Source organism: Mustela nigripes, chromosome X (genome assembly GCF_022355385.1).
Source record: "Mustela nigripes isolate SB6536 chromosome X, MUSNIG.SB6536, whole genome shotgun sequence".
Lineage (NCBI taxonomy): Eukaryota > Metazoa > Chordata > Mammalia > Carnivora > Mustelidae > Mustela > Mustela nigripes.
In genome coordinates, this window is record NC_081575.1 from 71,740,641 (window position 1) to 71,749,026 (window position 8,386).

General features: G+C 37.2%; 1 pseudogene; it reads right to left on the reverse strand.

The window, feature by feature from the left end:
• Nucleotides 1-2,203: 2,203 nt before the first annotated feature.
• On the reverse strand, nt 2,204-4,077 carry LOC132007108 (RNA-binding protein EWS-like; annotated as a pseudogene).
• Between the last annotated feature and the right edge of the window lie 4,309 nt (nt 4,078-8,386).

Consider the following 8,386-nt stretch of genomic DNA (forward strand, 5'->3'; position numbering starts at 1 on the left):
GTAGTTTGATAGTAAGGGTTGTTGCATCTAAGCTAATCATAAATATTGGCTGTAGTTCTCTTTTTTTACTGGTGTACTATCCAGCTTTGATATCAGGATAAAGATCATGTGATAGAATGGATTTGGAAGTTTTCCTTCCTTTTCTATTTTTTGGAATAGTTTGCAAAAAATAGGTATTAACTCTTTTTTAAATGTTTGTTAGAATTTTCCTGTGAAGCCATCCATTTCTGGGCATGTTTGTTGGGAATTTTTTTGATTACTGATTCAATTTCTTTGCTGGTTATCAGTTTGTTAAAATTTTCTATTTATTCCAGTTTCAGTTTGGTAGTTTATATGTTTCTAGGAATTGATCCATTTCTTCTAGGTTGTCCAATTTGTTAGCATATAGGCTTTCATAAAATTCTCTTACAATCGTTTGTATTTCTGTATTGTTAGTTGTTTTTTCTCCTCTTTTTTTGGTGATTTTGTTTGAGACATTTTGTTGTTTTTCTTATGTGTCTGGCTAGAGGTTTATCAATTTTGTTGATTTTTCAAAGAACTAACCCCTGGTTTCATTGATACATTGTTTTTTTAAAAGTTTTTATTCATTTATTTCTACTCTAATGTTCATTATTTCTTTCTGTCTTCTAGTTTTAGGTTTTGTTTGTTGTTCTTTTTCTAGCTCCTTTAGGTGTAAGGACAGGTTGTTTATTTGAGATTTTACTTCCTTCCCATGGTAGGCCTGTATTGTTATAAACTTCCTCCTAGAACCACTTTTTCTGCATCCCAAAGCTTTTGGACCATTGTGCTTTCATTTCCATTTGTTTCCATGTAATTTTAAATTTATTGTTTTATTTTCTGTTTGACCCATTCAACATTTAGTAGCATGTTCTTTAACCTCCATGTATTTGTGGTCTTTCCAGATTTCTTTTTTTGTGGTTGACTTCTAGTTTCATACCATTGTGGGCAGAAAAGATGCATGGTATGACTTCAGTCCTCTGGAATTAATTGAGACATGTTTTATTAGCTAATATGTGATCTATTCTGTGGAATGTTCCAGATGCACTTGAAAAGAATGTGTATTTTGCTCTTTTAGGATGGAATGTTAATATAGCTGTTAAGTCCATCAGTTCCTTGTGTCATTCAAGACCATTGCTTCCTTATTTTTTTTCTGTTTTATGACCTGCCTATCAGTGTAAGTGAAATATTAACATTCCTTAGTATTATTGTATTAATATCAATGAGTTCCTTTATGTTTGCTATTAGCTATTTTATGTATTTGGGTTCTCTTATGGTGAGTGCAAAAATATTTATAATTCTTATATTTCTTATTGGATTGTCCTCTTTATAACTATATAGTATTTTTCTATGTCTTCCATTACAGCCTTTGTTTTAAATTCTGTTATTTCTGATACAACTATTGCTACTTGGTTTTCTTTTGACATCTATTTTCTCTATTTCTCTAGGTAGGTATTTCTCTATCTCCTCACTTCAATTTGCAGGTGTCTTTAGGTCTAAAATAAATCTCTTATAGGTACCATAGAGATGAATCTTTTTTTTTTTTTCACACATTCTATCACCATATGTCTTTTGATTGGAACTTTTAGTTCATTTACATTTAAAATAATTATTGGTAGATGTGTATTTATTGTCACTTTATATTAGTTTTGTGGTTTCCTTCTTGTCTTGTCTGATCCCCTCTTGTCTTTATTTACTGATTTCTTTTTTAGTGATATATTTGGATTTCTTTTTCTTTAATTTTTCATACTTACTGTGGTTTTGATTTCTGGGTACCATTAGATTTATATATAAAATTTTCTGCACAAAGCAGTCTACATTAAGCTCATGGTTGTTAAAGTTTGAACATATTCTATACTCCTCCCCATGTTTTCAGTATATGGTGTCATATTTTTTTATGAACATTTGGAATTTTAAGCAAAAAAAGTCACAGCCACTAACACTGTTACAGTTTGAGGCCATCTTCATTCTCCACAATGATACCAGCATGCTCACAAGGGGTTCCCATTGTTTAGTCTTAGTTAAACTACCATGTTTAAAAGAATGATGAAGACTTGGCACACTATCACTTAACTTTTAATGTTTCATCACAGATGATGAAAGATACTGAAGTACAGAAAAGGAATAATTGTAATGTTGTGGTCAAAATTATAAATATGGAATTATAAATCTAAAACATTTTCTGTTTAAAATATATATCTAATAGTCAGTGCAGTTCTGCAGGGTCTCTGCATCTAGTAGAGCATTGCTTGCCTTTATTCATTTTTCCAGGTCCTCCATGCCTGTCTCTTCTTCCTCCCATCTGTTCAAAGGTCCAAAGACATCTTGTGTTCCTCCTCCAAAGCGATCTCAGTCCATGCCTTCGCCACTACAGAAGCCACCTCTGTCTCCACTTCTGAACTTTCCATGGAGACCACCATAGTCCATGAAGCCAACTCTTCCTACCATCCTGCCACCAGGACTGCCTCTGCCATGGTCACCACACAGGTTGTGGAGAGGGTGATGGAGGAAAGCTTTCAGGTTTGGGGGACTTATACTTGTTTTATCCTGTTCTCCAGGTGAAGTTCTGGTTTCCACACCGTGGTTTGGGACACTGCCAGTCCCAGCTCTGTTGTATATTTCCTCCCCCAGATGGGTTCCCTTGGGAACCTTGGGGCCCTCTTAGGGACAAACCATCTATGGCTCCTCTACAGCCTCCCATGTCACTGATGGGCCCCCCTGGACCTTCAGAATATGGCAGCAGCATCCTTTTGCTCTCAGAGGAAGCATACAAAACTGCATGCTGTTCATTGGAGGTTTCCTGTGAGCAAGAGAAACCTTAAGTTAACTCCCTTGAAAATATTTCCTATCAAACCATTCCATAGCAGCCTTGGAAGTTGGTGAGTCTTCATAAGGCACTGTAGCATTGTGTTTGGGATTTCTTGTTTCCTTGTCCAAGTAGATGTGAATTATGGGTTGTCTGGCTCCCTTGAAGAAGTATGCCAGATCATCTAGAGTCACAGTGTCATTTAAGCCTTGCACATAAATTGCACTGTTGTGAGTCTTCATCTGGATCTATAGGTGGGCTTATAGATCAAGATCTCGTCCTTCCTCCATAGGTTCACTAGGCTTATTGAAATCACCTAGCTTTCCAGAGCTGCTCATTCCACCATGTCCTCCTACCTTCCCACCTCTGCTCAGGTCCCATAATCAAATCTTCCTCTCTTCCTGTCCTGGTTATCAGGACCACTCATGCTCTAGTTCTCTCTTTGTCTGAAAAATCCTCCAGACTCCTGTCCATAAACACCCATGCTACTGGGGTGGTCTTGTTGTAATAAACTCTGCTGGTGTTCTGTTGGCTATATTGATTTGGAAGCTGGTTGTATGATCCAGTTTGTCAGAATTTTAACTAGTGTGCGACTACTGCCCATAGCTGCTTTGTTGACCATAGCTACTCTGCTGTCTGGAGCTGCTTCATTGCCCAAAGGTGTTCTGCTGAGAGTAACTGCTCTGATAATAACTAGTCTACAGTCTGGAGGAATAAATGGTAGGAGGATAAGATGGTGGTGCTGTTACTGGTTGCATGGGGTAGGTCCTAAGCACCTGGGGATAACTGTAGTTACTCTGTCCATATCCCAGGCTGGGCTGGTTATAATTCCTTGTGCTAGATTAAGGTTCACTAGTTTCATCTTATGGTCTTGCAGATGTGGAAGTTGCTGGCTGCTTCCCATATACTTGGTAAGCAGGCTGAGAGCCATATACAGACTGAGAAGCATAGGAGGCCTGGGTGGTAGTAACATTAGTGTGGTGGTATCATAAGCACCAGTGCCATACCCCTAGATAGGCTGACCATATACCTTGGGAGCAGCTGGACAAGTATAATCAGGGGGAGCCTGTCCATAAGAAGTTGTGTAGGCAGTCTGGCAGAGGCTGTATACTTGGATGTAACAGACATCAGTGGACTGTCCACAGGTGCCATAAACTTTGCTGCCCATATGTGAGAGTGGTCTGTGCAAATCCTTGAGGGGACCGGGCAGTGTAATCACTATATCCCTGCTGAGCTGAAGCTCTGCTGTAGGTACTGTAGTCCATGAATGACATTTTCTCTCCTTCTTTATTGTTCTCTTGATGTCCTTCTCCCTCTTGCTTTTCCTATGGTGTCATATTTTATGTCTCTTTTTTGGCCTTATTTTTTATTATGTTCAATTGGCCAACATGTCGTATATCATTAGTTTTTGAGGTAGTGTTCAACGATTCATTAGTTTTGTATAATACCCAGGGCTCATCACAACGTATGTCCTCCTTAATACCCATCACCCAGTTACACCCTTCTCTCAAGCCCTCCCTTCTGTAACCCTTAGATTGGTTCCTGGAGTCCAGAGTCTCTCATGGTTGGTCTGCCTCTCTGATTTCTTCTCCTTCAATCTCCCCTGCCTTCTCCTGTGGTCTTCCATGCTATTCCGTATGTTCTACATATGAGTGAAGCCATATGATAATTGTCTTTCTCTGCTTGACTTATTTCACTTAGCATAATCCCCTCCAGTTATGTCTATGTAGATGCAAATGATAGGTATTCATCTTTTCCAGTGACTGAGTAATACTCCATTGTATATATGAACCACATCTTCTTTATCCATTCATCTGTTGAAGGACATCTCAGCTCCTTCCACAGTTTGGCTATTGTGGATATTGCTGCTATGAACATCAGGGTGCATGTGCCCCTTCTTTTCACTACATCCGTATCTTTGAGGTAAATACCCAGTAGTGCCATTGTTGGGTCAAAGGATAGCTCTATTGTTACTTTCTTGAGAAACCTCCATGCTGTTTTCTAGAGTGACTATACCATCTTGCATTCCCACCAACAGTTTAAGAGGATTCCCCTTTCTCCGCATCTTCACCAACACTTGCTGTTTCTTGTCTTGTTAATTTCTGCCATTCTAACTGGTGTAAGGTGGTATCTCATTATGGTTTTGATTTGTATTTCCTTGATGACAAGTGACGTTGAGCATTTTTTTCATGTGTCTGTTGGCCATTTGTATGGCCTTCATCTTTGGAGAAATGTCTGTTCATGTCTTCTGCCCATTTATTGACTGGGTTATTTGTTTTTTGGATGTTGATTTTTATAAGTTCATTACGGATCTTGGATACTAGCCCTTTATCTGATATGTCATTTGCAAATATCCTCCAAATCCATAGGTTGCCTTTTAGTTCTGTTGACTGTTTCCTTTGCTGTGCAGAAGCTTTTTATCTTAATGAAGTCCCAATAATTTATTTTTGCAATTGTTTTCCTTGCTTTTAGAGACATGTCTAGCACAAAGTTACTGTGGCCAACGTGGAAGAGATTTCTGCCTGTGTTCTCTTCTAGGATTTGGATGTATTCCTGTCTCACATTGAGGTCTTTCATCCATTTTGAATTTATCTTTGTGTATGCTGTAAGGGAATGATCCAGTTTAATTCTCCTGCATGTGGCTGTCCAATTTTCCCAGCATCATTTATTGAAGATACTGTCTTTTTTCCATTGGATATTTTCTTCCTGATTTGTCAAAGATTAGTTGACCATAGAGTTGAGAATTCACTTCTAGAGTCTCTGTTCTGTTCCATTGATCTATCTGTCTGTTTTTGTGCCAATACCATGCTGTCTTGATATCGCATGCCGTTCATTGGAGGTTTCCTGTGGGCAAGAGAAGAGATCACAGATTTGTAATATAGCTTGAAGCCAGGCATTGTGATGCTCCCAAGCTTGATTTTCTTTTTCAACAGCCGCCTGGTGACTCAGGGTCTATTCTGGTTCTATATAAATTTTAGGATTGTTTGTTCCAGCACTTTGAAAAATGTCGATGGTATTTTTATAGGGATTGCATTGAAACTGTAGATTGTTCTGGGCAGCATATGCATTTTCACAATATTTATTCTTCCAGTCCATAAGCATGTAATGTTTTTCCATTTCTTTGTGTTTGCCTCAATTGCTTTCATAAGTGTTTTGTAGTTTCTAGAATATAGATCCTTTACCTCTTTGGTTAGGTTTCTTCCTAGGTATCTTATGGCTTTGGTGCTCTTGAGTGGAATTGATTCTTTAATTTCCATTTCTTCAGTTACCTTGTTAGTTATAGAAATGCAACTGATTTCTGCGCATTGATTTTGTATCTTGCTATGTTGCTGAATTGCCATATGAGTTCTAGTAATTTGTGGGTGGAATCTTTGGGGTTTTCCATGCAAAATATCATGTCATCTATGAAGAGAAAGGGTTTGACTTCTTCTTCACCAATTCGAATGCCTTTTATTTCTTTTTGTTGTCTGATTGCCGAGTCTAGGATTCCAGTACTATGTTAAACAACAGAGGTAAGAGTGGACATCCCTGTCGTCTTCCTGACCTTAAGGGAAAAGCTCTCAGTTTTTCTCCATTAAGAATGATATTTGCTGTGTGCTTATCATATTGATATTGATATTTTTATGATATTGAGGTACGTTCCCTTTATCCCTATATTTTGAAGAGTTTTTTTTTTTTTTTTGAAGAGTTTTGATCAGGAAAGGATGCTGTATTTTGTCAAATGCTTTTTCTGCATCAATTGAGAGGATCATATTGTTTTTGTCACTTCTTTTGTTAATGTGATCTATCACGTTGATTGATTTGCAAATGTTGAACCACCCTCACATCCCAGGGATAAATCTCACCTGGTCATGGTGAATAATCCTTTTAATGTACTTTTTGATCCTATGGGCTAGGATCTTGTTGAGAATTTTGGCATCCATGTTCATACAGATATTGGTCTGTAATTCTCTTTTTTGATGGGGTCTTTCCCTGGTTTTGGGGTAAAGGTTGACCTCATAGGATCATGCTGGCCTCATAGAATGAGTTTGGAAGTTTCCCTTCCACTTCTATTTTTTGAAATAACTTCAGTAGAATAGGTATTATTTCTTCTTTAAATGTGTGGTAGAATTCCCCTAGGAAGCCATCTGGCCTTAGACTCTTGTTTTTTGGGAGGTTTTTGATTACTATTTAAATTTCCTTGCTGGTTATTGGTCTGTTCAAATTGTCTATTTCTTTCTGTTTCAGTTTTGGGAGCTTATAAATTTCCAGGAATGCATCCAGATTGCCTATTACTTCCAGATTGCCTCTTTTGTTGCCATATAGCTGCTGGTAGTCAGTTCTAAAAATTGTCTCTGTTTTCTTGGTATTGATCATGATTTCTCCCTTTTATTAATGATTTTATTAATTTGGGTCCTTTCTCTTTTCTTTTGGATAAGTCTGGCCAGAAATTTATCAATCTTATTACTATTTATTTATTTTTTTATTTAATTTGTTTTCAGTGTTCCAAGATTCACTGTTTATGCACCACACCCAGTGCTCCATGCAATGTGTGCCTTCCTTATTACACTTTCAAAAAACCAGCTTCTAGTTGTGTTGATCTGTTCTAGTGCTCTGGTTTCTATTTCATTGATTTCTGTACTAACATTTATTATTTCTCTTCTCTTGCTTGGTTTAGGCTTTATTTGCTGTTATTTCTCCAGCTTCTTTAACTGTAAGGTTAGCTTGTGTATTTGAAGTTTTTCTAATTTTTTAGGAGAAGCTTGGATGGCTATGTACGTCCCTCTAAAGACCGCCTTTGCTGTATCCTAAAGGTTTGAACCATTTTGTTTTCATTTTCATTAGTTTCCATGATATTTTTTTCATTCTTTAATTTCTTCATTAACCCATTCATTCTTTAATAGGATGCTTTTAACCTCCAAGTGTTCGAGTTCCTTGCCAACTCTTGTGATTAATTTCAAGGTTTAAAATCATGTGGTTTGAAAATATGCAGGGAAGAATCCCAATATTTTGGTACAAATTGAGACCTGATTTGTGAATCTGTATGTGATCTTTTCAGGAGAAAGTTCCATGTGCACTCAAGAAAAAGAATGTGTATTCTGTTGCCTTAGGATGGAATGCTCTGTATATATCTGTGAGGTCCATCTGGTACAATGTATTATTCAAAGCCCTTGATTTCTTATTGATCTTCTGTTTAGATGATGTGTCCTTTGCTGTGAATAGGTTATTGAAGTTCTCTACTATTAATGTAGATTTATCAGTGTGTCCCTTTACTTTGGTTATTAATTGGTTGATATAATTGGCTGCTCCTAAATTAGGAGCATAAATATTTATAATTGTTAGATCTTCTTGTTGGGTAGACTCTTTAAGTATGTTATAGTATCCGTCTTTATCTCTTACTAGTCTTTTGTTTGAAGTCTAATTTTTCTGATATGAGGATTCTTACTCCTTTCTTTTGAGATCCATTAGCATGGCAAATAATTCCCCAACTCTCACTTTCAGTCTGGAGGTGTCTTTAGGTATTAAATGAGTCTCTAGTAGATACTATACAAATGGGTCTTGCTTTTTTATCCAATCTGATTCCCTGTATCTTTTGATTTAGCC